This window comes from Engraulis encrasicolus, chromosome 17, assembly GCF_034702125.1.
Source record: "Engraulis encrasicolus isolate BLACKSEA-1 chromosome 17, IST_EnEncr_1.0, whole genome shotgun sequence".
Taxonomy (NCBI): Eukaryota; Metazoa; Chordata; class Actinopteri; order Clupeiformes; family Engraulidae; genus Engraulis; species Engraulis encrasicolus.
This window is the reverse complement of record NC_085873.1, coordinates 15,752,586-15,762,585: the sequence shown is the minus strand read 5'-3', so window position 1 is coordinate 15,762,585 and position 10,000 is coordinate 15,752,586. Positions and strand designations below refer to the sequence as shown.

Below are 10,000 nucleotides of genomic sequence, written 5' to 3'. Positions count from 1 at the left end.
TAGGCAAACAAGGAAAACAAAACAAACAGACTTTGCTTCCTGCCCACACACATCAAAAAGGCACATTAAGAAATGGGTCACAGGTTAAATACAAATTTCCGGTTGTACAATCATTACCACCACAGTAAGCAGCACTAAAGTACTACAATATAAAGCATATGACTTTGGCAGATGATAAATTAGTTATAAATTGGTAGAAAACAAATGTATTCACATTGGTAGACACGTGCACTCTCTACGCCAGTTTTTCCCAAAGTTATTTGCCTTGTGTACCCCCTAACCCTTTGGTCATATTACGAGTCCCCCCTACCTCATGCCCTATATAGTTTCCTCTATCCCTACTGTATTTTCCTTACATTTTACAGATATTTCCCACGTTCCCCCTGCTGTGTGCTTGCCTACCCCTAGTAGTACACATACCCCTGGTTGGAAACCACCACTCTACGTCAGTGGCTGTACTTCCATTGGAGTTAGAGATGAGATTTATGGCTCTTTCATGGGATCTGGATAAAAAAAAAAACGTTTTTAAATAATTTATTCAGTGTTAAAGGGACACTGTGTGAGATTTTTAGTTGTTTATTTCCAGAATTCATGCTGCCCATTCACTAATGTTACCTTTTTCACGAATACTTACCACCACCATCAAATTCTAAGTATTCATTATGACTGGAAAAATTGCACTTTTCACACAAAAACTGTTTGTCCCCCTTCTAAAGACCCCCAAAGTAAAGTCCTCATGTGAGGGTCAGATGCTCAAAATGAGCGAAAATTGCACACACAAAAAATCCCCCCCCCAACTGGGATTCGGTTCGTTCTCATCTAGGAACCGTTCAAAAGAACCAATTGGTAACGCTTTAGAATAAGATTCTTCTAATAAGCATTTAGAGTCACTAGTAAGCAGGTAGTAATTAGCCTGGTCCTGACCATCCCATAATACTACCATTTCCATTTCATATTCATGGTCTGGACTTTGTTTGATCGGACGCGATTGCAGGAGGCAGGAAGGACATTTTTGGAAAAATCAGGATTTTTTTATAAGTTGTTGAACAAACATGTCTGACGTCTACCTATGGCGATGTAGGACCGTTTAACAGACATGTCTGACAGAACATCCTACCGTAGGATAAAATTACAATGTAGGACCGTTTGTCAGAACACCGGCGAAAATCCTACTGGTCAACATCGCTCTACAGAGGACAGGTACCAGACGTAGTGCGGAGCCAAGTGTCTTGGCGGAAGTACGTAGGATGGCGCGCGAAGCTAGGTAGTAATACCCTTACAAGTGCCCAATGACATGCTTATTAACTTTGTTAACATCTTATAAGCTGCTTATTATGTGTTTATAGTGGTTTATTTTTTTAGTCTTAAGTTAAGCTTATTATTTACATCGGTACACATATCCATCTTGATATGCTGACTAATACTAGGCTGCCATGTGTACTAATTTTCATGCTTTTACTCAAATAAAGTTACTAATCAGATGTTAACAACGTTAATAAGCCTGTTAACAAAGTTAATAAGCATGTTATTGGGCACTTGTAAGGGTATTACTAGCTGCTTACTAGTGACTATAAACGCTTATTAGAAGAACCTTATTCTAAAGCGTTACCAACCAATTCGTTCACAAACGTCACAACAGTATTAGGAGTGCTCTTCTGGACATGTATAGTACATTGTGCTGGTTATTTTGCATATTCTAACCCTCTAAAAGCATTTTAGAGTGCCCCAAACCACTTGCAGAAGGCCTATTTGAACTCTTAAAATATCTCTCTCCCTCTTCCACAAGTGAATGCAAAGTGAGAATTTTAATGGCATGTTTGATTCGCATATTATTCACGTACAGCCACGTCACATAGCATGCTGTGTACACCCTCCAACACACACACACACACACACACACACACACACACACACACACACACACACACACACACACACACACACACACACACACACACACACACACACACACACACACACACACACACACACATTCAGAACAACTAGTGTACAGTAGATACCTTTTAACACTGGATATTCTGTCATAAGAAAGGCATCGTTTGACCCTGATGAGTCAGAGGAAGCACTATTTAATACCATTAACCGGGAAAGATGATGTGCAATACTGTATACTGCATGCAGTCCATTGAGGAATTAAGGGGGTTATAGGCTGGACTAGGGGTATGTCTGTCTAGAGAAGTGGTCGCCAAACTTTCTCAGCAGGACCCCCTTTTGGATGTAGCCCCTTAATGCGCGCCGTACCTCCAGTGGCACGCTGTAATAGACATTGAAATCTAACTACCATAGCATTACAATACTATGACACAACACAGGCCCTTTAGTAATGCACCACGACTTAATCATTACCATACTGGTAACAATGAATTTATAAAGCCGCGCCTTAAGGGGTTAAGAATGTGTCCATGGTTCCCACCACCCACCATAGTCTTATTTATAGCCTAGCAATGGATTTCTAGCAATATTAGCTAGAATATTGCCGACCCCCAGTTTGAGAACTCGTCTAGAGAATGTGTATATCTCCAGCACTTGGGGAAACCCTAGGGGAACTGAACACTCAATCCTTCCTCCATCCAATCTCAGACTGAAGATAGACCTCCTCCCCCTTCTATGTCATTACCTCCAAACCACTGAAGAGTCACAAATTATTGCAGTCAGACAGCTAATGACGAACTGTGAACACGGAGGCCAATGTGTTTGACAGGCTGTGTCCATCACGCCAGTTAGATAACAGCAGCACACCATTACGCTTACAGTGTTGTGGCCGGAAGTCCTCTGCATGGAATAGAAAATGTCAACATTAATTCCACGAGCTGCACTTTTTGAAGGCAGACTCTGTAATTTTAGTATATTAAGTTCAAACTGTACGGTGCTCATTCACAAAACTATTTACTGGATTGACCAGTATGATTGAGTTGTATAGTAACAAAGTAAACTATAGGGTCATTTCACGTGAAATCAGACGCTTTGGGACCCGACCGATCCGGATTTCAATCATACTTGGTGTGCCTTTTTAGTAGCAAGGTAGCACCCCAGAACTGCATTGGTTTGAATCTGACACTAATATTAAGGGAGAAACAGACCAGAGGTAAGAACGGGTAAAAAAAATCCAAGCCCGAACCGACATGGGCCCATGGGAATTGGGCCGGGCCCGGCCCGAGGCCGACTAATTATTGGATGTGTTGGCCCGAGCCCGAGGGAAGCCCGAAATTTCAAATTTTATTTATAAGGAGGGGTGATCTATGATAACAAATCAAAGCCCTTAAATTCACAACTAAACTACCTTACGCATCTTTTTCATGGCTTTTCAAGTGATGGTGATGGTGAAACTAAAGCATGATAGATCCACCTTCTTTGGTCTCGTCTCGGAAAGCGGGGAAGTAAGCGACAGACTGGTTGCCTGGCAACTCACACGCAACTTACTCCACAGCAGCTGGAGCAGCGCAGAAAAAAAGGGATTTTACTGTGAATCTACCAGAGGTTACGCCAAGTTTGGTGTAATAAGCAGCCACGTGTGTAACTAATATGAAAACAAAAAAGCCTCCATTGCTGTCGCTCAACAAAACTAACCGCTCGCTGTCTGTGTTCGATGTGTCAGCCGAGCGCTGGCTGTCACGCGCCTCTTGCTGATTATAGTCCCTTTTGCGGTGGAGACACAACTGTACCGAACCGCACCAAAAGCATTCCGTACCAAACTGGCAGATAATGAACCGTACTGTACCGTACTGCTTGGTGGAAACGTAGCTTTAGTGTCGGGTTGATGAGGCGACCTCTGTTTTTTGCAGACCACGCGTCTCTCGTGGCCAAAACACGGCCGAAATGCCTCAGCGCACTGTGATGGGAGGGAGAGGCGAGGGAAAGCGCGTGCATTCTAGCAGCAGGCACTGCACTGCTGGATTATCAACTGACGTGGAATATTATTAACGCACAGCCTACATAGCCTATTTATTTATTTAAAAAAAAAAAAAAAACTGTCAACGATAGAGAAGCCGAACCCGACCCTACCCGAACGTAATGAGTGACATTTCAGGCCCGACCCGACCCGAAATTGGCTCGGGTTCGGGTTCGGGCTCGGGCCTGGGCCAAAAATCATAGGTCTAAAACAGACTAGAAAAGGTTCACATTTTAGGGTAGGACACTATACATTCAGCCGTGAATATATCAGTCAGTGTTAGTCACAAAAAGATGCCTGTGGTGTTGTTTGAAAGCTCTTTTCTGGCTCTACATATTACACAATCAGCTTGGAATACAACAACTCTCAGAATATGAATTATGATAAATTGAAAAATTAAAAATTGAATATCTAAAAAAACTATATTTTAAAATGGCCAGTTCCTTGTCCAAACGTAGCCGGCAATGTCATTAGCAACACCTCAAATACTGGTGTTCGGTTCTTTATTCATTTCAGAGAGAATTTGACTCACAAATATGGCATCATACAGACCACTTACTAATAATATGGTAATACCATAGTAGCATCACATGACAAAACAAAAACAAAACAAAAATGGTCAGTTTCCATGGTCCCAGGTTTCAGAAACTAAGGCAGATGTCCATTTATACACACCAAATGATGATATGTGAATGTTTGAACATTCCTTCTCTGTGTACCTGTGTCATCTTCCCTTTACCGTACTTTAAAGAGATAATCAATGGCTACACTCTCATTTTGTACTCTACCAGTGCATTTGAAGCAGCAGCTGTGTCTTTTGTAGATAATGCATAAGTACGTCCCGTTGCAGTTAGGTTCCACTACCAGAAGCACATCCTGATGATCCATGACAAGTCTATCTGGTCTGAAGGGAAAAGTGAAGGATGGAGATGGTCCATGAGGATGCAGGAAGTTCAGTTTCACCTCTCCAGTGCTCAGCATACATTCCTCAACACATGCTAGCCACCAGTTGCCATCATATACAGCTACAACATACCCTTTGATGCTTGAAAATGTAACACATTCCTTTACTGAGCTCACTCTTTCAACTCCTTCTCTGAATGCGGAAAATGGCCTAATGTCCATTGACAATGGGCAGAAGCGGTGTAGTTTTTGAGCACCTGGAATAGTTCTTGCAGATTCAAACCTCTTCATCAGGTTCTCAGCTTCATGATGGTGCATCTCTCTCAAGAACATCCATTGCCAGTTTGCCACAACAGAGATGTACCATCATGAAGCTGAGAACCTGTTGAAAAGGTTGGAATCTGCAAGAACTATTCCAGGTACTCAAAAACTACACAGCTTCTGCCCATTGTCAATGGACACAGTAGAAGTTAGGCCATTTTCAGCATTCAGAGAAAGCAGAATTGAAAGAGTGAGCTCAGTAAAGGAATGTGTTACATTTTCAAGCATCAAAGGGTATGTTGTAGCTGTATATGATGGCAACTGGTGGCTAGCATGTGTTGAGGAATGTATGCCGAGCACTGGAGAGGTGAAACTGAACTTCCTGCATCCTCATGGGCCATCTCCATCCTTCACTTTTCCCTTCAGACCAGATAGACTTGTCATGGATCATCAGGATGTGCTTCTGGTAGTGGAACCTGTAACTGCAACGGGACGTACTTATGCATTATCTACAAAAGACACAGCTGCTGCTTCAAATGCACTGGTAGAGTACAAAATGAGAGTGTAGCCATTGATTATCTCTTTAAAGTACGGTAAAGGGAAGATGACACAGGTACACAGAGAAGGAATGTTCAAACATTCACATATCATCATTTGGTGTGTATAAATGGACATCTGCCTTAGTTTCTGAAACCTGGGACCATGGAAACTGACCATTTTTGTTTTGTTTTTGTTTTGTCATGTGATGCTACTATGGTATTACCATATTATTAGTAAGTGGTCTGTATGATGCCATATTTGTGAGTCAAATTCTCTCTGAAATGAATAAAGAACCGAACACCAGCATTTGAGGTGTTGCTAATGACATTGCCGGCTACGTTTGGACAAGGAACTGGCCATTTTAAAATATAGTTTTTTTAGATATTCAATTTTTAATTTTTCAATTTATCATAATTCATATTCTGAGAGTTGTTGGATTCCAAGCTGATTGTGTAATATGTAGAGCCAGAAAAGAGCTTTCAAATAACACCACAGGCATCTTTTTGTGACTAACACTGACTGATATATTCAAGGCTGAATGTATAGTGTCCTACCCTCACATGTGAACCTTTCCTAGTCTGTTTCTCCCTTAATATTAGTGTCAGATTCAAACCAATGCAATTCTGGGGTGCTACCTTGCTACTAAAAAGGCACACCAAGTATGATTGAAATCCGGGTCGGTCGGGTCCCAAAGTGTCTGATTTCACGTGAAATGACCCTATAGTACTCTACTTACTAAAATGTAGTACTAAAATGCAGTATCTGTACTTAATCAGAGTATTTTTTTTCCCTCTTACTTCCACTTTTACTCCACTACATATTTACAATGAATTTAATACTTTAGCTACAAAACATTTTTTTGTGTACTATTGTAAAGTAAGTAGTTCCTGAAAAGTAATGCCTGAGTAAGTTAACCTGGAGGCAGTAGTTAACCTGTCTAGTTTATGTGAGTGCCCTTTGTCTTATATGAGCAGACTGGCATCATGTAAAGGTGTATGTATCTCACTCCAGCACATTCCACTTTGAGGTGCGACGCCTTTGCAATTTAAGTCAATGCTGCGGGAAAACACTTTTGTTGCCACAGTGAATTTCTGTTGCTAAACGCAAAAATGCTCTGCTCTGCCCTGATGAAAACCATGCCTAACCCTAACCTGTCAGTAAAGCAACATTCCTGCTGCTTAGGTTTTGCCAAGAACAGCGAAACAACCAAGGGAAATGGTGAATTTGTTGCGAAATTGTGCCCAGGCCAAAAGTATCCCTAACCCCAACCTGTCACAGGGCAATGTAGAGCACGAGTCAACATGCAAAGGCATAATGAACAAACATGATAGACAGTTCAAATCTAGTCTGACTTACTTTTATGATGCCATGTTGCTATGAGAATGAAGCATCTTGGCTGTTCTGTTATTACATGTTCTATTAGGCTTAACTTGCACAGCAGGGACTTTAGTGCTTGTACTTTTATTTTCAGAACATAGGTAGTAATGTTTAAATTAGGGGTGGGCATAGATTAATTTTTTTAATCTAGATTAATCTCACTGTAATTATGAAATTAATCTAGATTAATCTAGATTAATCTATATCAAAATGGCTCATTCAGAATAGGCGAAATAGCGAAATAATGCCGAAAAAAAAACCTTGGGGTTTCTTAAGACAGATGGCACATTAGACCAGAGCTCATCTTTTTTTTCCAAAATGCATCTCATCTTCAAAAAATTGTCATGTTGATACTTAGAGATGAAAAAATCACAGCAATATGTGTAAAGTGTGTCCAATATGTTAGGAAGCATTTACATTTATAAAATACTGAAATTTCAAAATGATAGCGCTATTGTAGAGGCAAATACAGATAAATCTATCAAACATTTAGGCTATTTAAACAATATTGCCTCAAAAAGCATTTCTAATGGGCAGAGAGAGAGAGAGAGAGAGAGAGAGAGAGAGAGAGAGAGAGAGAGAGAGAGAGAGAGAGAGAGAATCTGCCACTGACTGTTAAAAGGAGCAGCGGCTCCTAAGAGAGGGAGGAGCTCTGCGCGTAGTAGTCACAGCAGCCCTCAGCAGAGCCAGGCTACTGGATATGCCTATCTAGAACCTACAGCACTGGCACACGGCGATTTGACAGTTGTTCTCAGAGTTAGAATGCCAGATGAGTTACAACTCGACATGAATTCAGTTTGCAAAAAAAAAAAAAAGTCAAGCGCGACAACCGCGAGGTTTATTACCGTCGGACATGAGAATATCTCACTGAATCGCAAATGTGCGCGATTGCAACACACACATTCAGCGAGAGTAGATATTGACAGTTTCAGTTTGACAATCTACAAAATGCATAGGACTATCACACGGAATGTTTTGCAATTATAGCACAGGCAAGATTTCTGGAAGTTGTTTATGTAGCCTATTCTATGCAATGCGTGAGGAAATGTAGGCTATGTCGGGCTGGTAGCTACTCACACACAATAATGTCTCTCTATGCTTCACCTCAAACAATAACGTCTCTTTAGTCTACCACTTATGAAAAATCACTCAAACAACAACTACCATGACAGAGGGATTAATGTTTTCAGCATGCAAACACTTCATATTTAGTAGGTCTGCTGAAACAACAGGTGGAGAGAGGAGAAGCGACTGGAGCGCAGTCTAAAAGCGTCTGTCAATTAAACGCTATGGTGACGTGCATACCCAAACTCCAAACCTATATTTTGAGAATAGATTAACGTGCGATATTTTCTTTATCGCGCGACAAGAGTCTCACATTATCGCAGCACGTTAACGCCGATAACGGCCCACCACTAGTTTAAATATTTCTTCTTGTACTTTCAGTACTTGAGAAATATTTTTAAACATGTCTACTTGCAATACTTAAGTAGCCTACAAGGCATTTTGAATAGCCTACTTTAGTGCTTTCACTTGAGTATGGTATAAAAAGAGCACTTGATCTAGTTGGCCTACTTGTGATTCTACTCCATTCCTCCAGTCCAGTACTTTATTCGTACATCTCTGGGATTTTACTAATGAAGATGTCTATAACTGATCATTTAAAAAGTCATAATGAATGCTTAACCCCTTAAGGCAATGATCAAGTTGCAATGTAGTTTTCTAAAGGCCATGCGCACTGTCATAGTGATGTATTTGCCTACTATGATAGTCAAGTTTTTTCAGTGACTATTACAGCGTTCCAGTGGTGGAATGTGTGTTAAGGAGCTACAGATAGATTTTGGTGATAATGCATAAGAAAGATACCATTTGTGAATGGGCAGCATAAGTTGAAATGAATGAATGAATGATTTGAAATGAATGAATGAATGAGATGAATGAATTTTGAAATTCTGGAAATAAACTACTAAGCAATTACTTAGTCTACCTTAAAAGGTGCACTCTGTAATATTCTTAGTACATTATTTCCAGAGTGTATGCTGCCCATTCACAAATGTTACCCTTTTCACCAATACTTGCCACCACTATACAATTCTAAGTATTCATTATGACTGGGAAAATTGCACTTTGCATACATGAAAAGGGGGATCTTCTCCATGTCCGCCATTTTGAATTTCCAGAAATATATATATATTTTTAGCTCCAAATCTTTCTGTACTTTCGCCATACTAGTAAATATTAGTTTATTACTCAGTAAATAGTCATGAAAAGAACAAATTTGGCAATAGGCGGCACAGTTTCAATGAGCAGCATGGTTGCAATGACTACTGACCACCATCCTACACAGTGCACCAAAAAGCATTATTGGGAGTTTTCTAGTGGTGTGGATCGGCACTGCCCTCACGATCCGATTCGATCACGATTCGGGAGGTAACGATTCGATTTGATTCGATTCGATTCGATTCGATTGTATGCGATCCGATTCAATTCTACAATGCATTGCAATGCATTACATTTCTACTGAAAGCAAAGCAAATGTTTAATCAGTCATGATGAGGAAATACAAGTAGTCAGATACTGAGCAACAATTTATTGGCTGTTTTCTGTATTAGTCTGTATCAGTCTTGCAATGTTTTGAAGTACTTTTATTTAATTTAACATTCATTTGCTCCCGAAATATCCATAGAAGTAATTGAAACAAAAATGATCGGATCAATTCTGGAACTTGCCGGATCGATTCTGGATCTTCCATGCCCCGCATTGGATTGCATCGCCGAATCGATCATTGTTGACACCACTAGAGTTTTCCAAGTATGACGTTTTATGGGGTGATTGGACACGGTCTAGGAGTTGAACATTTTGCCTCATTGTGTAGAAACTCTGCTGACAGTGTAGAAACTAAGACGGTATTTATAGCTTAACGTTGATTGCTGGAAATATGGCGAAATTTCAATGATTTCCCAAAGTCTCATCCAAAGTCTTGCCCTGTGTGTCATCATCGGTCTAAGA

The 10,000-nt window shown here is 40.4% G+C and overlaps 1 protein-coding gene across 1 annotated transcript in view; it reads left to right on the top strand.

Annotated features, from left to right (window-relative positions):
* Positions 1 to 10,000, top strand: part of LOC134467636 (SH3 and multiple ankyrin repeat domains protein 1-like) — a 93,524-nt gene that overhangs the window by 13,627 nt on the left and 69,897 nt on the right. The gene's annotated exons all lie outside the window — the stretch shown is intronic.